The sequence below is a fragment of the Pristiophorus japonicus genome, chromosome 1, assembly GCF_044704955.1.
Source record: "Pristiophorus japonicus isolate sPriJap1 chromosome 1, sPriJap1.hap1, whole genome shotgun sequence".
Lineage (NCBI taxonomy): Eukaryota > Metazoa > Chordata > Chondrichthyes > Pristiophoridae > Pristiophorus > Pristiophorus japonicus.
The window spans coordinates 221,631,043-221,655,019 of NC_091977.1; the positions used below are offsets into that span (position 1 = coordinate 221,631,043).

Genomic DNA, 23,977 nt, shown 5'->3' on the forward strand with positions numbered 1-23,977 from the left:
CCCCCCAGGCAACCCGACCTCCGCTCCCCTCCCCCCCCCCGGCGACCCGACCTCTGCGACCCCCCCCCGACCTCCGCGCCCCCCCCCTCCCGACACGCGCTCCCGACCACCCCGCCCCCTTCTGGACACGGGGCCCAACGCCACCTACCTGTAAATCTGGTGCTGAAGTCTTGTAAATTCAGCCCGTTCAGCCTCCTTCTCCCTTCCTCCCTCCCCTCTCCTTCCCTCCCCTCTCCTTCTCTCCCCCTCCCCCCTTCTCCTCCTTCTCCCCCCCTCCCCCCTTCTCCTCCTTCTCCCCCCTTCTCCTCCTTCTGCCCCCCCCCCTCTCCCCCCCTCTCCTCCCTCTCCCCCCCTCTCCTCTCCTCTCCTCTCCTCCCTCTCCCCCCACTCTCCCCCCCCCTCTTCCACCCCCCACTCTCCCCCCTCTCCTCCCCTCCCCCCTCCTCCTTCCCCTCTCCCCCCTCCCTCCCCCTCTCCCCTTCCTCACCCCCCTCTCCGTTTGCCCCCCCTCCCTCACCCCCCTCTCCACCCGCGCCCCCTCCCTCACCCCCCTCTCTCTCCCTCCCTCTTCCTTCCCCCACTCTCCTCCCCCTCCTCCTTCCCCTCTCCCCCTCCCTCCCCCCTCTCCTCCCCTCCCCCCTCCCCCCTCTTCTCCCCCTCTCCCCCTCTCCGCCCGCCCCCCCTCCCTCACCCCCCTCTCCGCCCGCCCGCCCCTCCCTCACCCCCCTCTCCCTCCCCCCACTCCTCCTTCCCCCACTCCTCCTTCCCCTCTCCCCCCTCTCCGCCCGCCCTCTCCTTCCCTCCCCTCCACTCTCTCCCCCTCTCCTCCACCCTTCTCCTCCCTCCCCCCTCCCTCCCGCTCTCCCCCCCCTCCCTCCGCTCCCCCCTCCCTCCCTCCTTCTCCCCTCCCCCTCTCCTTCTCCCCTCCCTCCCCCCTCTCCCCCTCCCCTCCTCCCTCCCTCCCCTCTCTCTCCTCCCCCCCTCTCCTCCCTCTCCTCCCCCCCTCTTCCCCTCCCCCTCTCTTCCCCCCCCCCTCTCTTCCCCCCCTACTACCCTCCTCTCCTCCTTCTCCCCCCCCCCACCCCTCGCTGTCAGAAACACAGACACTGACAGCGAGTGAGAGACACACACACAGACAGAGAGATAGAGACACACTGGGGGTGGGGGGGCCGTCCCAGCATGCTGTTGGAGGACTTCCGGTGCTGCAGTCGGTAAGTAGAAATTTTTTTATTTATTGATTTTTTAATTTAAAAAAAATGTTTTATTAATTTTTTTTGATTGATTTATTGGTTGATTTATTGATGTATTTATCATTTTTTATTGATGATGGCTCTTTATTTGTAAAACTGGTGTTTAATGTTTGTAAACTTCCCTTTAAACCCCCCTCCCCATTCCCTACGCCTGATTTGTAACCTCCGCCTGATTTTCTAAGTGTACACAAGGTTTTTCTGAGCGTACAAAAATCTACACTTACTCCATTCTAAGTTAGTTTGGAGTATGTTTTCACTGCCTAAACTTTCAAAACGGGCGTAAGTGGCCGGACACGCCCCCTTTTGAAAAAAAATCTGTTCCAAACTGAAACTGTTCTAACTGACTAGAACTGGAGCAAACTAAATGCCGAGAATTGCAATTTCTAAGATACTCCATTCTAAACCAGTTGCTCCAAAAAAACAGGAGCAACTCAGGCTGAAACTTGGCCCCATAACGTGGGAAAATGTGAGGTTATCCACTTTGGCAGAAAAAATAGAAAAGAAAATTATAATTTAAATGGAGAAAAATTGCAAAGTGCTGCAGTACAGCGGGACCTTGGGATCCTTGTGCATGAAACACAAAAAGTTAGTATGCAGGTACAGCAAGTAATCAGGAAGGCAAATGGAATGTTGGCCTTTATCGCAAGGGGGATAGAGTATAAAAGCAGAGAAGTCCTGCTACAACTGTACAGGGTATTGGTGAGGCCACACCTACAGTACTGCGTACAGTTTTGGTCTTCGTATTTAAGGAAAGGTATACTTGCATTGGGGTTGACTTATAAGGATAGGTTGAGTCGGTTGGGCCTATACACACTGAAGTTCAGAAGAATGAGAGGTGATCTTATCAAAACATATAAGATAATGAGGGGCTCGACAAGGTGGATGCAGGGAGGATATTTCCACTCATAAGGGAAACTAAAACGAGGAGACATAGTCTCAGTTTAAAGGGCCGCCCATTTAAAACAGAGATGCGGAGGAATGTCTTCTCAGAAGGTTGTAAATCTATGGAATTCTCTGCCCCAGAGAGCTGTGGAGGTTGGGTCATTGACTATATTTAAGGCGGAGACAGACAGACTTTTAAGCAACAAGGGAATAAAGGGTTATGGGGAGCGGGCAGGGAAGTGGAGCTGAGTCCACGATCAGATCAGCCATGATATTAAATGGCAGAGCAGGCAAGTGTGCCGAAAAAAGGGGTTGGGCAAAATTAAGCCTCATGTTCCATGGAACTGGTATCTGTATCGTGGCTGCCTGATGTGCCACAGCTGCCAGACTATTATGCAAGGTAAAAATTCAGTGTATAGCATAATGCTTTTTTATCAAATCTCACCAATGAGAAACTGAGCTATATCCAGACAAGTGCTATCGACTACGCTCCCAGCCAGCTCATTTCCTTATTTAAAACACTTGCAGTGTGGCGGGAGACAACAAGGCTGTGAATCATTATTCCTCGGAACCACCCACTGTACAGCAATGCAATTCAGTTGTGGTTTAAATTGGATCAAAGGTCAATGTGCACCCTTGAACTATTTACCAGCATTACAGTCCAACAAAATTGGCAGTTGTCTTTGGCTCTGCAATATGATCTGCTCGCAGCAGTAAATCCTTCTAGGCCTTCTGAATGTCTGCTTCCCCATGCATTGTAAATGAAATATTTGCTTCAATATGAAGTAATTCTAGAACATGATCAATGATGTGTGTGTGTGTGTGTGTGTGTTCATACTAGACGAAGGAACTACTTTAATGAGTGGGAAATTGTGTAGGTCACGTTGAGTCTGCTCTGTTCAACACCTAAACATTGGGGGTATAATTTCCGCTTTGGGTGCAATCGGTAATCTGGGCACAAATTCCGCTCAGGATTGCGCTAGTTTTCAGATGTGATTTTTGAATGGATCCTGAACCAAAGAAGAAGATACGAGTAAGGGTGAATAAAAGCATCGTCCAAGAGGAGGTTTTAAGGCGGAGAGGGAGGTGGTGCAGCTGAGGGGTTTAGGAAGGAAATTCCACAGCATGGGTGTCTGAAGGTAGGACCAGCAATAGTGGCTCAAAGAAGCTGGAGGAAGAGGAACAGAGAGTTGGAACTCTGGAGGAGATTGCAGAGATGGGTAGGGTAGGGGCATGAAGGGATTTAAACACCAGGATCAGAATTTTAAATTTGCTTTTGATCAAATACGATGGTATGGTTGTGAACAGTCTGATTCAGCTGAAGAGTGAGGACCAGGTGGGGAATAGAGTCGGTGGTGAGGGTACAGAGTATGTAGCGGGAGACCAAAGATGATAGATATCAGCATGTTTCAGAACAGAAGCAGTGAAGGGTTATCCACTTTGGGGGCAAAAACACGAAGACAGAATATTAACTGAATGGCGGCAGATTAGGAAAAGGGGAGGTGCAACGAGACCTGGGTGTCATGGTTCATCAGTCATTGAAAGTTGGCATGCAGGTACAGCAGGCGGTGAAGAAGGCAAATGGTATGTTGGCCTTCAGAGCTAGGGGATTTGAGTATAGGAGCAGGGAGGTCTTACTGCAGTTGTACAGGGCCTTGGTGAGGCCTCAGCTGGAATATTGTGTTCAGTTTTGGTCTCCTAATCTGAGGAAGGACATTCTTGCTATTGAGGGAGTGCAGCGAAGGTTCACCAGACTGATTCCCGGGATGGCAGGACTGACATATGAGGAGAGACTGGATCAACTGGGCCTTTATACATTGGAGTTTAGAAGGATGAGAGGGGATCTCATAGAAACATACAAGATTCTGACGGGACGGGACAGGTTAGATGCGGGTAGAATGTTCCCGATGTTGGGGAAGTCCAGAACCAGGGGACACAGTCTTAGGATAAGGGGTAGGCCATTTAGGACTGAGATGAGGAGAAACTTCTTCACTCAGCGAGTTGTTAACCTGTGGAATTCCCTGCCGCAGAGAGTTGTTGATGCCAGTTCATTGAATATATTCAAGAGGGAGTTAGATATGGTCATTTCAGCTAAGGGGATCAAGGGGTATGGAAAGAAAGCAGGAAAGGGTTACTGAGGGAATGATCAGCCATGATCTTATTGAATGGTGGTGCAGGCTCGAAGTGCCGAATGGCCTACTCCTGCACCTATTTTCTATGATTCTATGTTTCTATTGAGAGATGTGGAGAGGTAGGGTTGAATGTTGTGCCTATGTTTGTGCATATGTTGAAGCTGACACTATCAGCAAATGATATTACTAAATGTCAGCATTAAGATAATATTGTGTTCCTAACACATATGAGAATGCACACAGGGGGGGTTAAAGTAACAGTGACCTCAGTCTTTATTAAGACACTCCAGAGTGAGGAACGGGCCTTAAGGGTCGGCTTATATACAGTGTTCCCAGGGGATGCTGGGATCCTTTGGGACTTCAGGGGATGCACTCCCTGGTGACGGAACATAGGAGTGCATGCTTTACAGATACACAACAGATAAAGAGGAGGAGCTGGCCATGGATAAATGCATGGGGTACTCTCGAGGTGATGCATAGATGGGAAGAGAACCCATTGGTAGAAATGCTCTGGCTATGATCAGATTCAGCTGCTTAGGCCCTAAGCTCTGGAATTGTCTCCCTAAACCTATCCACCTCTTTATCCTCCTTTAAGACACTCCTTAAAACCTACCTCTTTGGCCAAGCTTTTGGGCATCTGTCCTAATATCGCCTTATGTGGCTCGGTGTCAAATTTTGTTTCATTACGCACCTGTGAAGCGCCTTGGGGCGTTTTACTACATTAAAAGCACTATATAAATGCAAATTGGGGTCCAGGTGAAGGCTGTCTTACAGAGCTGGACAATTGAGGAGGCACATTGGAGGAGGATCGTGTGCTGTACCACGTCAAAAGCTGCAGTGAGGTTGAGGAGAGAGAATGCACCATGGCCACAGCCACAGAGAATGTTGTTCATTACTTTGCTTAGGGCTGTTTTGGTGCTGTGAGACAGAGAGGAACCTGACTGAAGGATTAAAATGAGTTTCAGGAGAGATGGGCACATATCAGGTAGACGACAACATGTTTGGCAGGAAAGGGAAATTAGAGATGAGACAGTAGTTTGCAAGAACAGAGTGGTTGAGGGTGGGTTTTTTGAAAATTGATAGATTTGTGTCAGGTAAGGGTTTTGAGGGATATGGAACAAAGGCGGGTGAATGGAATTGAGGTACAGATCAGCTGTGATCCAGTAGAATGGCAAACAACCTCAAGCAGCTGAATGTCCTACTCCTGTTTCTGTTTCTTTGTTCCTAAGAAAAGTTGGGGAGTGAATGAAGATTTTATAATGTCAGCTAGCATGGGGATCAGAAAGGAAAATTGGATTGTCAACCGTATAGTGGAAATAGGGGCAAGTAAGCAGGAGGTTGGTACTGTGGATAAGGTGAGCTAGTTGAGTGCACTGGACATATGGGAGAGAAATTAGGAGACTGATGTTCAGGTATATGGTGGCAAAAGGGCACCTGAGAGAGGTTTAGCTTTGTGATCAGTGGGTAGGGTAGGGAGCAGTACAATTGGAAGAAAGGATGGTCTCTATCTTGGTGATAATGAAATCGATGAGCTCCTCACGTTAGTTGTTAGTGGTGGAGGGGGCAAGGCAGAGGTATTTCAGGAGATATTGGTAGTGGAGGAAAGATGCCGGGGGCTATCTTTGCTCTTCAAGATGTTCCTAGAATAGTAGGTGTTTTTGGCAGAAGACAGCGAAGCCTGGTAGAGCTTCAGCCAGATCTGGCCATGGATGGCTAAGCCAGTTGTGTACGGATGTGCTCAAGCCTGCACCCCATGGAACTGAGGGAGTGAAGATAGGGGCCATACTAGGGGGAACAACCAGGTTGGGAGACAGTGAAAGTTTTGCTGGGGACAAGAACATCAAAGGTTGAAGCGAGAGAGTGGTTGAGCAAATTAGTAGCTGTGGAGATATTGTGGTGAATGGAGGGTCAAAGACTAGGTAATTGGGAGTTTCAAAGCATAATTGTAAGCAACTTGGGAGAGTTTTTTTCAGGGATGGACGCAGAAGGCAGTGGAGTGCAAGGGGTTAATAGAACATGTGTAGTGAGGGATAGAAGGAAGTAGTCAGGGACCTTGTCCGTAATCAAGATTGCAGGACAGGGCGAGGTCGAGCGGTGGCCATAAATAGGGGTGAGAGAGTTTATATGGAGGAAGAGCTTTAGGGAAGACTGGAGGGTAGTGATGAGAGAGGAGAGGGACGACGAGGAGCTGAGTTAGAGATTGAAATCACAGGAGGAGGAGTTGCTCAGTGCAGAGGCTGAAAGGAGGGTGGATATCTCTGGGAGGAACTCAGGCTGGATTTACGAGTAGTGGACGGCAAGGTTTTAAAGGAGAGACCAGGAATAAGGTGAGGTGCTTGAAGGACAAGGAGGTGCCCGAAGAGTTGAGGGGACAAGACCAAGGTGTGACTTGGTGATGAGGGCCACACCATCACTGCGGCAATTTGGGCAGGCCAGGTGGTGGAATGTATAGCCTGGTGGGGACCAATTGCATATGATATTTATTCAATGGATGAACACAGACAAAAAGATGTTGCACCAACAGACCCTTGACATGCTTTCATTTCAACTATAGACATAAACGGAAAATTTAAATGAAAAACTTGTTTATGGAGAAAGCTTGTTTTCACTTTTTGACGGGACACAATTCTATTTATAGATTGAACTATTTTAATGAATAAATGAACGGGTATGAGTAAGACATTTGCATGGATAGAAAATAGATTTTTTTAATTAATAAGTATCAGAAATACTTTATAACTGGATCAGTATCTGAAGTAATAGAATCACATTTGTTGGCTTTCTATCCCTGAGGCTTTCTCTGTGACGTTGTGTGGGTTTTTTGTGTATCAAATAAGAATGATTGTCGGCTTTTGTACAGAAAAGGTCAGAGTTATTAATGCAGTAAACTCCACAAGTATGTCCGAGGGCGGCAATCACTTTTAATGTACCCTCTATTGATGCAGTACACTCTAATGATGTGTGTTGTGAGGAATGGAGGTGAGGCAGCAGCTATTATCGAGATAACAAATTCAATCTATATATTGCGAGGATAATGAAGTGCTCCGCATATGTCCGCGTACCTGCTTAGCACTGAGAACTCCTTCACTGACTTTATTCACTGAGGATAATTACATTTAAACTACGAGCACATTCTATTACACTCCTATGGAACAAAGATAGTCCAGTAAGAATTGTGTGTCACCGATCTTATCCCAAAGTCTGAACACTGCAGTCAGTCTGTGCTGCAAATATTATTTTAGTATAAACATAGTGGTTTAATGAGTTGTATAAAATACATTTTACATGCTTGGTGCAGGTAAAGTATTTTGATCTCTATTCCTAAAGCTGTAGATTCATACTGGGCTACGCTTCCACAGTCACCGGCCATCTTCCAGCCTGTCACCCAACTGTCCATTCAAGGGCCCAAGTTTCGGGTGGAGTTACTCCTATTTTTTTGGAGCAACTAGTTTAGTTTGGAGTATCTTAGAAATCGCAATTCTCGGCATTTAGTTTGCTCCAGTTTTAGTGAGTTAGTTTAGTTTTGTTTTAATTCAGGTTTTTTCTTCAAAAGAGGGCGCTACCAGCCACTTACGTCTGTTTTGCAAGTTTAGGCACTGAAAGGTTACTCTAAACTAACTTAGAACGGAGTAAGTGTCGACTTTTGTACGCTCAGAAAAACCTTGCGTACACTTTAGAATTAGGCGCAGGTAAGCCAGAGATGGGGCGGGGGGCCGCGGGGCGGTGGTGGGGGGGCGGGAGGGGGGAGGGAAGTTAGAGGATTTTCCAAAGCATTAAACACTTCACTTTAAAAAAAATAAAGAACCATCATCAATAATAAATGATCAATAAATCAATAAATAAAAAGTTCCTACCTTACCTACCCGGCCAGGGCTCGGGGCTGATGCTGCAGGCTGGAAATCGGCACTCTGCCCGCTCCAGGAGCCCATTCGGCCAGGGCTAGGGGCTGCCTGCTTCGGGCACACACACAGAATCTGGGGGCCAGGAGCTACTGCGCACGTGTGCAGCTGCCGGCACTCTTTTTGGCCCAGGGCTGTAACTCCGCCACCCTGCTGTTGTGCTGCATCACTCTGATTGCTCAACAGACCTGCTTCGTAAAATCGCAAAGTAAGTCTTTGGCGTGCTTTTCATTCCACAAAATAGGCAGGCCTCTCGGAGGTGCACCGTTCTCGCGGATATCGGAAACTTGGGCCCTTTATATGTAAACTTAGGTAGAGAAGCCTAGATTTTCCAATCCTGTTATATTAACGATGGCATTAACTCATTCATGTTAAAGCGATTAATGTGGCATTAATGCTGATCAGAAAATCTGGGACTTTGCATCCTATTCACCCATGGCAGCATCACAGATGAGCCTGTGAGCAATGTACATAAGAATTAAGAGCAGGAGTAGGCCATACAGCCCTTCAAGCCTGCTCCGCCATTCAATAAGATCATGGCTGATCTTCAACCTCAAATCCACTTTCCCGCCCGATCCCCATATCCCTATATCTCTTGATTCCCCTAAAATCCATAAATCGATCTATCTCAGCTTTGAATATACTCAATGACTCAGCTTCCATAGCCCTCTGAGATAGAGAATTCCAAAGATACACATCCCTCTGAATAAAGAAATTCCTCCTCATTTCACTCTTAAATGGCCGCTTCCTTATCCTGAGACTGTGCCCACTAGTTCTAGACTCTCCAGCCTGGGGAAACAACCTCTCAGCATCTACCCTGTCAATCCCCCTCAGAATTTTGTATGTTTCAATGAGGTCACCATATTATTCTAAACTCGAGAGTATAGGCCCAATCTACTCAATTTAGAGTGGAACCTTTGCTGGTTTTTGTTTTGACCCTCCCCACCTTCTCTCCTTTCCCCAAGGCTATTAACACTGATTGCAATCCCCTATTGCTGCTCTGGCTGAGATCAGTTTTTTTTTATTCGTAGCCAATCTTTCCAATTCTTTGTCAAATCACAAACGCCAGAGGTCACCTTGCACACATCAAGGATCACTCTGCGCCAATGCTCTTAGCCAAAAGGCCGAGAGCCACTGCACCGTTCCTGGAAGTACTGCAATACCAGGTTCGTGCCATGGAGGTGGATGGGGCAGGCCCCCCACACACCTCCGTGGAGGTGGATGGGTCAATCCACCCCACCCACCTCCTATTTCCAAAAAGCATAGGAGAACCACCTTCCTGATCCAGGGAGAACCACTTTGGGGTCATGGTTACTCCCCTGTCAGGTCAGTTACGCATGATCTTAGCCAAAAGGCTGCTGAGATCAGTTTTTTTTTTTGAAATTCGTAGCCAATCGTTCCAATTCTTTGTCAAATCACAAACGCCAGAGGTCACCTTGCACACGCCAAGGATCACTCTGCGCCAATGCTCTTAGCCAAAAGGCCTAGAGCCACTGCACCGTTCCTGGAAGTACTGCAATACCAGGTTCGTGCCATGGAGGTGGATGGGTCAGGTCCCCCACCCACCTCCTGTTTCCAAAAAAGCAAGCATATACCTTCCTGATCCAGGGAGAACCACCCGGAGGTCATGGTGGCTACTCCCCTGTCAGGTCAGTTACGCATGATCTTAGCCAAAAGGCCGAGAAGCGAGATCAGTTTTTTTTTTTGAAATTCGTAGCCAATCGTTCCAATTCTTTGTCAAATCACAAACGCCAGAGGTCACCTTGCACACGCCAAGGATCACTCTGCGCCAATGCTCTTAGCCAAAAGGCCTAGAGCCACTACACCGTTCCTGGAAGTACTGCAATACCAGGTTCGTGCCATGGAGGTGGATGGGTCAGGTCCCCCACACACCTCCGTGGAGGTGGATGGGTCAAGCGAGAAGCGAGATCAGTTAATTCAACATAGGCTAGGGATCAAACCTGGGACATTCTGGGCAGTGAACTTTTTAAACAGCTGTCCCGTTGGGGGAACTCCTACATAGTTTTAATGGTGATTGCTATCATTGCAAATGGATTAAATGTAGAAGTTTAATGCAAGCACAATTCTTCAATCCCCCCCACCCAAAAAAATTGAAATACACAGTATTAATTTTGCTATGGAGATGGTTTAAATTTCCAACTCTGTATCTCATTAGAAAGGGAAGGACTGAATCCAAATATGTTTTAACATATTGACTCATGGCTGAGTTGTTCACCTTCTCCATTTGCCAGCCTGCACTCTATCTTCCTTTGACTATAGTGCATGGAAAACCATAGCCCAGCAAGTTCAGGTGGAAACCCCTGACTTAGTACCTTTACCACTAATAACCAGTAGCGGTGATAACTTCCTGCTTCCTTTGTTGCTGTTAACGTGAGGATTGTCTCTCTCACGCCTTGAAAATACTAATGTTAACATTTAGGGTTTTTTTGTCATACTTACAGTCCCAATGAACCACAGGTTTAGAAATTTAAATTGGCCTTCTTAAAAATCATTAAACTGTAGTGGAGGATAAACCTTGCCCGACCTATGGGATATTCTGGAAATTATTTGGAGTTCTTACTGCTGATCTGTTCCCAATAACTCATGGTAAATTACCACTAATGCTTACCATGAAGATATTCAATGATAAGGGAGGGAAAATTGTGCTAACTTACCTTCAAGTCTAGCATTGAAACACGAAACCGGGCAAGATTTTCGCCGACTTTGTGACTGGGTTTTTGTCGCGATTTGACCCTCCGTGGCGAAAACCCGGTCGGCAGGATCTTCAGGCACCTTTTTGCGGTGAGCTTCCACAAACCGCCGGGGAGAGGTGCGCTGATCTGAAACGATGTGCAACGCCGCAGATTGCATTACCGTCATACTTTCGGCACTCTCCGCCACGCCCAGAATACCGACAGGCAAACCTGTCGTTGCAGCCCTGCTAACAGCGGTAAGTATGAAGTGTAAGTGGTTTTGCCCTTGGTGGTTTCGAATCACCCCCCTTACAACAGTTCTGGACACCAGAATTATAGTGGTGAACAGAAATACACAGTTACGGCTGGATCTTTCAGTCTCAACCATCACAATACTTTTATTCAAATTAAAGCACACACCTGCACCCAGTAAAAAAACACTCTGGTAATGTAAAACAAACACAGTACAACACACAACCCTGGCCCGTCTGAACAGGCCCCTAATGCAAAGTACCCATGTCTAAAACACCCCTGCTCGGATTCAAAAGTGCACCTCCGAAATCTGTCCAACAGAATTGTGCGTATGCTTCTGATCTGTGCTAAAGCTTTCCCACTAAAAGCCCTAAGGCTTAGTTGGGACACATGACACCCTTTCACACTATGCGGTGGTCTTAAAGATGTGTGGGCTGGGATAAATGTTCACCAATTACCCCTCTGGCTTACTCGCTGCTTCTCCCGATGAGGCGTATCTTCTGGTTCGGTACCAATCTGTGGTATTCAAGTCCAGTCTCAAGGTCTTGACACGAAGTTGGGTGGCAGTGTGAGCTGCGAGGAGGATGCTATGAGGCTGCAGAGCGACTTGGATAGGTTAGGTGAGTGGGCAAATGCATGGCAGATGAAGTATAATGTGGATAAATGTGAGGTTATCCACTTTGGTGGTAAAAACAGAGAGACAGACTATTATCTGAATGGTGACAGATTAGGAAAAGGGGAGGTGCAAAGAGACCTGGGTGTCATGGTACATCAGTCATTGAAGGTTGGCATGCAGGTACAGCAGGCGGTTAAGAAAGCAAATGGCATGTTGGCCTTCATAGCGAGGGGATTTGAGTACAGGGGCAGGGAGGTGTTGCTACAATTGTACAGGGCCTTGGTGAGGCCACACGTGGAGTATTGTGTACAGTTTTGGTCTCCTAACCTGAGGAAGGACATTCTTGCTATCCCGGGAAAGACTGGATCAACTGGGCTTGTATTCACTGGAGTTCAGAAGAATGAGAGGGGACCTCATAGAAATTCTGACTGGGTTAGACAGGTTAGATGCAGGAAGAATGTTCCCAATGTTGGGGAAGTCCAGCACCAGGGGACACAGTCTAAGGATAAGGGGGAAGCCATTTAGGACCGAGATGAGGAGGAATTTCTTCACCCAGAGAGTGGTGAACCTGTGGAATTCTCTACCACAGAAAGTTGTTGAGGCCAATTCACTAAATATATTCAAAAAGGAGTTAGATGAAGTCCTTACTACTAGGGGAATCAAGGAGTATGGTGAGAAAGCAGGAATGGGGTACTGAAGTTGCATGTTCAGCCATGAACTCATTGAATGGCGGTGCAGGCTAGAAGGGCCGAATGGCCTACTCCTGCACCTAGTTTCTATGTTTCTTATGTTTCTATGTCAGCTTCCCAATCGAAATAGCGAGGCTCTCTTTGCTCATCGATGGTGTTTCTTCTGTCCGTCCCAGATGGAGTGCTCAGTCTTTGTGTGTTGAATGACGCAAGCAGGTGTAGAAGAGGGGAGAGAGAAAGATGGCTGCAAACTGCCACTCTTATACCTGCAAAAATGCTTCTTCTCGTGTCAAAAATTCAACTGTCCTTTCGCCTGAGGCAGTACAACTGAAAAAGCAAAATCAATGTCCTCGGCCTGTTCCTTTGGTACTGGCTGTTTCCTCGATAAGGCTCCAATGAGTCTGGATGGTCGAACCCTTTGTGTCATGAGCACCGACCAATCCTGTTGATCTCTCACTGATTGCATGACAAAGGGGCCTGTCCATAGCCATCTTCCTGCCATTGATTCATTCCACCTGATGTGTATTCCTGTGGGACATGTTTGGACCTGCCCCACTTCATGATGTTCTGTTCCTCTGCAGTAACAGAAAATGTGTCCAAGCAATGTCCAAAACTTAAGTCCAAAAGTATGTTTTTGCCAAATTCTTGCAGAAGACTTGCAAAAAAGGTAAATTAAAGTTTTTATTTTTTAATTATTTTTCAGCAATTTAGTAGGTAAGGGTTTTGTGAATGTTTTTTAGAATTTTTTTGTTTGTTTTTCTCCCTCCCAAAGTGTCTCTCGCAGTGTTACCAGCTCGGACTAAAGTCACGGTTTGTGCTGCGAATCCTCGTGCAACGCCAACTTTACCGGCCATGGCGCAGAAGTAAACTCCAAAATTTAGGCCTAAAAATGGTAGCGCAGCGAAAACAGTAATTTTGGCGTAAAACTACCGTTTTCACCGACAACCAAAAATCTAGTCCTAATATTTTTTTTTATTTTCCTCGTTTGCCTTGACAATTTTTCCCCCTCCACTATCCCCCTCGTCCTGAAGGCATTGATTTCTCAAACAGTCTATGGTCCAGGTTCTCTCTGCTTCATTTCCAAGGGTCACTTTGCCAGAGCAGTTGGTGTGAGCTTTGGTAGATTATTCCACAGGGACCATAACAGCGAAGCCCAATGTTATTGTCAACCAATGTCCACACTGCACCATTTGCACTCCCAAAATGGGTCAATCGTTACTAATCAGTATAGAATGCTGACTAGTTTTTATCCTTTCTAACCCAAGGTGCTGAGGCAAATTGCATTCCTACTGCTGGTGTGTCTGAGATTAAAAGAAAGAAAGAAAGAAAGACTTATATAGCACCTTTCATGACCACCGGATGACCTAAAGCACTTTACAGCCAATTAAGTACTTTTGAAGTGTAGTCACTGTTGTATTGTGGGAAAGCAACAGCCAATTTGCGCACAGCAAGCTCCCACAAACAGCGATGTGATAATGACCAGATAAACTGTTTTTGTGTTGTTGATTGAGGGATAAATATTGGCCAGAACACCGGGGATAACTCCCCTGCTCTTCTATGAAATAGTGCCAAGGGATCTTTTACGCCCACCTGAGAGCAGATGGAGCCTCGGTTTAATGTCTCATCTGAAAGACGGCACCTCCGACAGTGCAACATTCTCCCAGCACTGCACTGGAGTGTCAGCTTAAATTTATGTGCTCAAGTCTCTGGAGTGGGACTTGAACCCATAACCTTCTGACTCACAGGTGAGTGTGCTACCCACTGAGCCACAACTGACACATTATTAGTTAGCTCATGACAGACTTGGGATTGATCCTGGGAATTTTCTGGTCTGTAAATCTCACTGCTTGCTATATAAACTTACTGAGCCAGCAAGGGAGCCGATTTGGCCTTTGCCTGCGAGTCTGGCATCATTTTGGCCGGGAGTAAATCCTCCTCAGTGACATGTAAAGAGGAAAAACAAGTTAATTGAAGGGTTAAGTTAGACCATAAGATCTCCAACAACAGTCCGATCAACATCTGAAGATTGAATAGTTTGGGCTTAAATAAACAGGAAAGTCAACAAGAATACAGAATTGTGTAAAAATAATTTTGCTGCCCTGGAAAGGATTGCTGGTCTGCAGTTAGTACACAACCAGGAGGGGACGGAACATGTCACCAGTGGAGCTGTTTCCATTCTTCAACTCCTTCCCAAATCTGCATATTCTGCAATTTGAAGGTGGCAGGAGGAAAATACATCCAAGACAAGCCCTCCCCACCCACGGGTCCATCTATAATTCTGCCAGTAGTGGCAGGTTTTCGCAATGTAAACTGAGGATCCAGCACACGCAACCTGCCCTCCCGTGATCCAAATGAAAGAAGCCCCAATGTACAGATGCCTTTAAAAGTACAAACAGCCAATTGGCTGAATGCGCTAAAGATTTTATTTTTAATACGTTACAAATTTCCCAGTTTGTGACTGGAGGGAGTTCTACACTGTTGAGGTCCTGGGAAAGAATAAGCGAGATGAAGGGGGAGTGTGCTGATTCCAAATCATCGAGGGCACAAGGAAGTGGGAGTACCTGCTTATTTTATGAAATAGATTGATTGAAACATGAATTATGTTGCTGCTGCCCTGTAGTGATTTTTTAATACTTACTGAGGTCCTGTGAGATTAGCTATTTACAGCCTGCACTGTGTGATTACTGGCTGTGAAGAACAGTTGAAAGGATTAATGAGGCACACAAGACTGCAGACCAGCAGTTAAAGGCAGATTAAAGCCAAATACGAATGTTTTCAATAATATCAAATGAACTTCACTAAATAGCTATTACACGATTTTCTCTTTTGATCCTGTGCAGACACCATTAACTTTGTTCAATTTATATAATTTTGTCAGATGCTGACTGATATTTGACTGAGTCCCAAGCTCTGCTCATTAGTGTAGAAAATCATTCGCAAATGATGTTTGAACAGTCAAGTGCTGCATTTTCTTGCATCATTGCAGAAAAGGAAACTGAATTAAGATTTTCAGTTGGTTTTTTAATTTTGCGGAGCAAGTATGACAGCCACGAGATTGCGTTATTTGCAAAATAAAACATTTTTTGTTACACGTTGATTATGTTTCCCAGGAATCAACTGCAAATTTGCAGTACCGATTTCTTAGTCATTAATCCTTCAGTGTGAGTTTCATTCTGCATCAACGATGCATAAGAAATAGGAGTGGGCCATACAGCCCCTCGAGCCTGCTCCGCCGTTCAATAACATCCTGACTGATTTTCAACTTTAGCTCCACTTTCCCGTCCTAGCTCCATATCCCTTGATGCAAAGGCTTATCACTTGCCTAAATTGAGAGCTAAATTTCAGAAATGCATTGACTCCGAGCTTAAAACAAACCTATGCAGTTTGCGGTATACATACTTTTAAATAAACCCCAGAGCGATTTTAAGTCTAACCACACCTCGGGGTTTAGATGGAAGGATGTAAATGGCTTGTTGTACTCATGATAGTAAGAGTTTCTACAGGTACATAAAAAGGAAAAGTGTGGCTAAAGTAAATGTTGGTCCCCTCGAGGATGAGACTGGGGAATCAATAATGGGGAACAGGGAAATGGCAGAGACGTTGAACAAATATCTTGTATCGGTAACACTAAAGACACTAAAAACATCCCAATAGTGGATAATCAAGGGGCTATAGGGGAGGAACTTAATACAATCACGATCACTAATGAAGTAGTACTCGGTAAAATAATGGGACTAAAGGCGGACAAGACCCCTGGACTTAATGGCTTACATCCTAGGGTCTTAAAAGAAGTGGCTGCAGAGCTAGTGGATGCATTGTTTGTAATCTACCAAAATTCCCTGGATTCTGGGGAGGTCACAGCGGATTGGAAAACCACAAATGTAACGCCCCGATTTATAAAAGGAAGCAGACAGAAAGCAGGAAACTATAAACCAGTTAGCCTAACATCTGTCATTGGGAAAATGCTGGAGTCCATTATTAAGGAAGCAGTAGCAGGACATTGGAGAAGCATAATTCAATCCAGCATTTGGATTTCCATAAAGCATTCGATAAGGTGCCACATAAAAGGTTACTGCACAAGATAAAAGTTCACCAGGGTGGGGGTAATATATTAGCATGGATAGAGGATTGGCTAACTAACAGAAAACAGAAAGTCGGGATAAATGGGTCATTTTCCAGTTGGCAAACAGTGACTAGTGGGGTGGCGCAGGGATCGGTGCTGGGTCCTCAACTATTTACAATCTATATTAATGACTTGGATGAAGGGACTGAGTATAATGTAACCAAGTTTGTTGATGATACAAAGATGGGTGGGAAAGCAAATTATGAGGAGGACACAAAAAATCTGCAAAGGGATATAGACAGGTTAAGAAGTGGGTAAAAATTTGGCAGATGGAGTATAATGTGGGAAAATGTGAGGTTATCCACTTTGGCAGAAAAAATAGAAAGGCAAATTTTAATTTAAATGGAGAAAAAATGCAAAGTGCTGCAGTACAGAGTGACCTGGGGGTCCTTGTGCATGAAACACAAAAAATTAGTATGCAGGTACAGCAAGTAATCAGGAAGGCAAATGGAATGTTGGCCTTTATTGCAAGGGGGATAGAGTATAAAAGCAGAGAAGTCCTGCTACAACTGTAAAGGGTATTGGTGAGGCCACACCGAGAGTACTGCATGAAATTTTGGCCTCCGTATTTAAGAAAGGATATACTTGCATTGGAGGCTGTTCAGACAAGGTTCAGTCGGTTGATTCCAGAGATGAGGGGGTTGACTTATGAAGATAGTTGGGTCTATAATCATTGGAGTTCAGAAGAATGAGAGGATCTTATCGAAACATATAAGATAATGAGGGGGCTCGACAAGGTGAATACAGAGAGGATATTTCCACTCAGGGGAAAACTAAAAGTAGGGGACATAGTCTCAGGATAAGTGGCCGCCCATTTAAAACTGAGATGAGGAGAAATTTCTTCTCTTGGAGGGTTGTAAATCTATGGAATTCTCTGCCCCAGAGAGCTGTGGAGTTTGGGTCATTGAATATATTTAAGGTGGAGATAGACAGATTTTTGAGCGATAAGGGAATACACGGTTATGGGGAGCAGGCAGGGAAGTGGAGCTGAGGCAATGATCAGATAAGCCATGATTTTATTAAATGGTGGAGCAGGCTCGAGGGGCCAAATGGCCTACTCCTGCTCCTATTTCTTATGTTCTTATGGCTTGTAAGTCCTCTGAACCTCTCGATCATAGCAATGCCATGTGAACACTCCTACATGTGCATTATTCTCTGTATTGTGCATCATGCACAGTCAATTGGCTTTAGCAGTCAAAGCAAACAGGAGTTGAAATGGGAATAAATAGAAATTTTTTAAGTAAATCTTTATTTCCAATTAGAGAAAACTTCATTATTAGGTTGAGTTCCATCGTATGTTCATGTCAATTGAAAAGTAGATACGAATATAGATCTGTCTTCCTCATAGTGCTAATTAACCAAAATGTAGAAGGAATACAAGATAGCAGGCGAGCAAGACTGGAAGAAGTGGTAAAGTTTATTTATATGGTCTCTTGGTCAGCTGATTACTGATGTGCGAACTGGTTGGCAGACAGGAAGCAGAGAGTCAGGATAAACGGTCCTTTTCACAATGGCAGGCAGTGACTAATGGGGTACCGCAGGGCTCAGTGCTGGGACCCCAGCTATTTACAATATACATTAATTATTTGGATGAGGGAATTGAGTGTAATATCTCCAAGTTTGCAGATGACACTAAACTGGGTGGCAGTGTGAGCTGTGAGAAGGACGCTAAAAGGCTGCTGGGTGACTTGGACAGGTGAGGTGAGTGGGCAAACGCGTGGCAGATGCAGTATAATGTGGATAAATGTGAGGTTATCCACTTTGGTGGCAAAAACACGAAGGCAGAATATTATCTGAATGGCGGCAGATTAGGAAAAGGGAGGTGCAACGAGACCTGGGTGTCATGGTACATCAGTCATTGAAAGATGGCATGCAGGTTCAGCAGGCGGTGAAGAAGGCAAATGGTATGTTAGTCTTCATAGCTAGGGGATTTGAGTATCGGAGCAGGGAGGTCTTACTGCAGTTGTACAGGGCCTTAGTGAGGCCTCATCTGGAATATTGTGTTCAGTTTTGATCTCCTAATCTGTGGAAGGACGTTCTTGCTATTGAGGTAGCGCAGCGAAGGTTCACCAGACTGATTCCAGGGATGGCAGGACTGACATATGAGGAGAGACTGGATCGACTGGGCCTGTATTCACTGGAGTTTTGAAGGATGAGAGGGGATCTCATAGAAACATATAAAATTCTGACGGGACTGGATAGGTTAGATGCAAGAAGAATGTTCCTGATGTTGGGGAAGTCCAGAACCAGGGGACATAGTCTAAGGATAAAGGCTAAGCCATTTAGGACTGAGTAGAGGAGAAACTTCTTCACTCAGAGAGTTGTTAACCTGTGGAATTCCCTACCGCAGAGAGTCAGTCGAGGAGGCGGGAGCTCGGAGCAGCGCGAGTCCGGGGTTGGTGAGAGGCCTATAAAGGCCAGCGAGAGTCAGGCAGTTCGAGCAGTCAGTCAAGGAGGCGGGAGCTTGGAGCAGCGCGAGTCCGGGGTTGGCGAGAGGCCTATATAGGCCAGCGGGAGTCAGGCAGTTCGAGCAGGCGGGAGCTCGGAGCAGCGCGAGTCCGGGGTCGGTGAGAGGCCTATTAAGGCCAGCGAGAGTCAGGCAGTTCGAGCAGTCAGTCGAGGAGGCGGGAGCTCGGAGCAGCGCGAGTCCGGGGTTGGCGAGAGGCCTATATAGGCCAGCGGGAGTCAGGCAGTTCGAGCAGGCGGGAGCTCGGAGCAGCGCGAGTCCGGGGTCGGTGAGAGGCCTATTAAGGCCAGCGAGAGTCAGGCAGTTCGAGCAGTCAGTCGAGGAGGCGGGAGCTCGGAGCAGCGCGAGGCCGGGGTTGGCGAGAGGCCTACAAAGGCCAGCGGGAGTCAGGCAGTTCGAGCAGTCAGTCGAGGAGGCGGGAGCTCGGAGCAGTGCGAGTCCGGGGTCGGCGAGAGGCGTGCTTGTGCAGCTACAGGGAGAAGGCAAAAAAGAAGTAGAAAGAAACAGAAAGGTGACTTCACAGCCAAGGGGGTAAGTGATTGGCTGGTGATTGGTGAGTAGTTTTTCTTTTTTCTCTTCTATAACAGTGAGTAAACTTTAGCATTGTTGTTGCCAATTTAAGTGTATCTAAGGGTTAAGTCATGGCAGGAGAGCTCGGTCACGTGTTATGCTCCTCCTGTACCATGTGGGAACTCAGGGACACTTCCGGTGTCCCTGACGACGACGTGTGCGGGAAGTGTATCCGCCTCCAGCTCCTGACAGACTGCGTTGTGGAATCGGAGCTGAGGGTGGATTCACTCTGGAGCATCCACGATGCTGAGAATGACGTGAATAGCAAGTTTAGTGAGTTGATCTTACCGCAGGTGAAGGGTCCACAGCCAGCTAGGGAATGGAAGACCAGCAGGAAGAGCAGTGCAAGGAAGGTAGTGCAGGGGTCCCCTGCAGTCATCCCCCTGCAAAACAGATACACCATTTTGAGTACTGTTGAGGGGGATGACTCATCAGGGGAGGGCAGCAGCAGCAGCAGCCAAGTTCATGGCACCGTGGCTGGCTCTGCTGCACAGGAGGGCAGGAAAAAGAGTGGGAGAGCGATAGTGATAGGGGATTCGATTGTAAGGGGAATAGATAGGCGTTTCTGCGGCCGCAACCGAGACTCCAGGATGATATGTTGCCTCCCTGGTGCAAGGGTCAAGGATGTCTCTGAGCGGGTGCAGGACATTCTGAAAAGGGAGGGTGAACAGCCACTTGTTGTGGTGCACATTGGTACCAACGATATAGATAAAAAAAGGGATGAGGTCCTACGAGACAAATTTAAGGAGCTAGGAGCTAAATTAAAACGTAGGACCTCAAAAGTAGTAATCTCAGGATTGCTACCAGTGCCACGTGCTAGTCAGAGTAGGAATCGCAGGATAGCTCAGATGACTATGTGGCTTGAGCAGTGGTGCAGCAGGGAGGGATTCAAATTCCTGGGGCATTGGAACCGGTTTGGGGGAGGTGGGACCAGTACAAACCGGACGGTCTGCACCTAGGCAGGACCGGAACCAATGTCCTAGGGGGGAGTGTTTGCTAGTGCTGTTGGGGAAAAGTTAAACTAATATGGCAGGGGGATGGAAACCAATGCAGGGAGACAGAGGGAAACAAAAAGGAGACAAAAGCAAAAGACAGAAAGGAGATGAGTAAAAGTGGAGGGCAGAGAAACCCAAGGCAAAAAACAAAAAGGGCCACTGAATGTAAAGGGGCTGCAGGAGGGGTCAAAACTAAAAATCATGGTTTAAAAACTAGTATTAAAACACTCTACCGAAATGCACGCAGCATTCGAAATAAAGTAAATGAGTTGACGGCACAAATCATTACAAATGGGTATGATTGGGTGGCCATTACAGAAACGTGGTTGCAGGATGGCCAAGACTGGGAATTAAACATACAGGGGTATCTGACGATTCAGAAGATAGACAAGAAGGGAAAGGAGCTGGGGTAGTTCTGTTAATAAAGGATGATATCAGGGCAGTTGTGAGAGACAATATTGGCTCTAATGAACATAAGAACGTAAGAATTAGGAACAGGAGTAGGCCATCTAGCCCCTCGAGCCTGCTCCGCCATTCAACAAGATCATGGCTAATCTGGCCATGGACTCAGCTCCACTTACCCGCCCGCTCCCCATAACCCTTAATTCCCTTATTGGTTAAAAATCTATCTATCTGTGACTTGAATACATTCAATGAGCTAGCCTCAACTGCTTCCTTAGGCAGAGAATTCCACAGATTCACAACCCTCTGGGAGAAGAAATTCCTTCTCAACTCGGTTTTAAATTGGCTCCTCCGTATTTTGAGGTTGTGCCCCCTAGTTCTAGTCTCCCTGACCAGTGGAAACAACCTCTCTGCCTCTATCTTGTCTATCCCTTTCATTATTTTAAATGTTTCTATAAGATTACCCCTCATCCTTCTGAACTCCAACGAGTAAAGACCCAGTCTACTCAATCTTTCATCATAAGGTAACCCCTCATCTCCGGAATCAGCCTCGTGAATCGTCTCTGTACCCCCTCCAAAGCTAGTATATCCTTCCTCAAGTAAGGTGACCAAAACTGCATGCAGTACTCCAGGTGCGGCCTCACCAATACCCTATACAGTTGCAGAAGGACCTCCCTGCTTTTGTACTCCATCCCTCTCGCAATGAAGGCCAACATTCCATTCGCCTTCCTGATTACCTGCTGCACCTGCAAACTAACTTTTGGGGATTCATACACAAGGACCCCCAGGTCCCTCTGCACCGCAGCATGTTATAATTTCTCCACATTCTAATAATATTCCCTTTTACTGTTTTTTTTCCCAAGGTGGATGACCTCACACTTTCCGACATTGTATTCCATCTGCCAAACCTTCGCCCATTCACTTAACCTATCTAAATCTCTTTGCAGCCTTTCTGTGTCCGCTACACAACCCGCTTTCCCACTAATCTTTGTGTCATCTGCAAATTTTGTTACACTACACTCTGTCCCCTCTTCCAGGTCATCTATGTATATTGTAAACAGTTGTGGTCCCAGCACCGATCCCTGTGGCATACCACTAACCATTGTTGAATGTTGAATCATTGTGGGTGGAGATTAGAGATAGTAAGGGGAAAAAGTCACTGGTGGACGTAGTTTATAGGCCCCCAAATAATAACTTCACGGTGGGGCAGGCAATAATCAAGGGAATAATGGAGGCATGTGAAAAAGGAACGCAGTAATCATGGGGGATTTTAACCTACATATCGATTGGTCAAATCAAATCGCACGGGGTAGCCTGGAGGAGGAATTCATAGAATGCATACGGGATTGTTTCTTAGAACAATATGTTGCAGAACCTACAAGGGAGCAAGCTATCTTAGATCTGGTTCTGTGTAATGAGACAGGAATAATAAACGATCTCCTAGTAAAAGATCCTCTCAGAATGAGTGATCACAGTATGGTTGAATTTGTAATACAGATTGAGGGTGAGGAAGTAGTGTCTCAAACGAGCGTACTGCGCTTAAACAAAGGGGACTACAGTGGGGTGAGGGCAGAGTTGGCTAAAGTAGACTGGAAACACAGACTAAACGGTGGCACAATTGAGGAACAGTGGAGGACTTTTAAGGAGCTCTTTCATAGTGCTCAACAAAAATATATTCCAGTGAAAAAGAAGGGCGGTAAGAGAAGGGATAACCAGCCGTGGATAACCAAGGAAATAAAGGAGAGTATCAAATTAAAAACCAATGCGTATAAGGTGGCCAAGGTTAGTGGGAAAATAGAAGATTGGGAAAATTTTAAACGACAGCAAAGAATGACTAAGAAAGCAATAAAGAAAGGAAAGATAGATTCCGAAGGTAAACTTGCGCAAAACATAAAAACGGATCGTAAAAGCTTTTACAGATATATAAAATGGAAAAGAGTGACTAAAGTAAATGTTGGTCCCTTAGAAGATGAGAAGGGGGATTTAATAATGGGAAATGTGGAAATGGCTGAGACCTTAAACAATTATTTTGCTTCGGTCTTCACAGTGGAAGACACAAAAACCATGCCAAAAATTGCTGATCACAGGAATGTTGAAAAGGAGGACCTTGAGACAATCATTATCACTAAGGGGGGGGTACTGCTGGACAGGCTAATGGGACTCAAGGTAGACAAGTCCCCTGGTCCTGATGAAATGCATCCCAGGGTATTAAAAGAGATGGCGGAAGTTATAGCAGATGCATTAGTTATAATCTACCAAAATTCCCTGGACTCTGGAGAGGTACCAGCCAATTGGAAAGCAGCTAATGTAACGCCTCTGTTTAAAAAAGGGGGCAGACAAAAGGCAGGTAACTATAGGCCAGTTAGTTTAACATCTGTCGTGGGGAAAATGCTTGAAACTATCATTAAGGAAGAAATAGCGGGACATCTAGATAGGAATAGTGCAATTAAGCAGACGCAGCATGGATTCATGAAGGGGAAATCATGTTTAACTAATTTACTGAAATTCTTTGAGGATATAACGAGCATGGTGGATAGAGGTGTACCGATGGATGTGGTGTATTTAGATTTTCAAAAGGCATTCGATAAGGTGCCACACAAAAGGTTACTGCAGAAGATAAAAGTACGCGGAGTCAGTGGAAATGTATTAGCATGGATCGAGAATTGGCTGGCTAACAGAAAGCAGAGAGTCGGGATAAATGGGTCCTTTTCGGGTTGGAAATCGGTGGTTAGTGGTGTGCCACAGGGATCGGTGCTGGGACCACAACTGTTTACAATATACATAGATGACCTGGAAGAGGGGACAGAGTGTAGTGTAACAAAATTTGCAGATGACACAAAGATTAATGGGAAAGCGGGTTGTGTAGAGGACACAGAGAGGCTGCAAAGAGATTTAGATAGGTTAAGCGAATGGGCTAAGGTTTGGCAGATGGAATACAATGTCGGAAAATGTGAGGTCATCCACCTTGGGGAAAAAAAACACTAAAAGGGAATATTATTTGAATGGG

General features: G+C 46.1%; 1 protein-coding gene and 1 pseudogene across 1 annotated transcript in view; one reads left to right on the plus strand and one right to left on the minus strand.

The window, feature by feature from the left end:
* The window catches only part of LOC139242088 (MOB kinase activator 3B), a 237,260-nt gene that overhangs the window by 164,317 nt on the left and 48,966 nt on the right, over positions 1-23,977 (plus strand). The gene's annotated exons all lie outside the window — the stretch shown is intronic.
* On the minus strand, positions 9,652-9,853 carry LOC139278937 (U2 spliceosomal RNA; annotated as a pseudogene).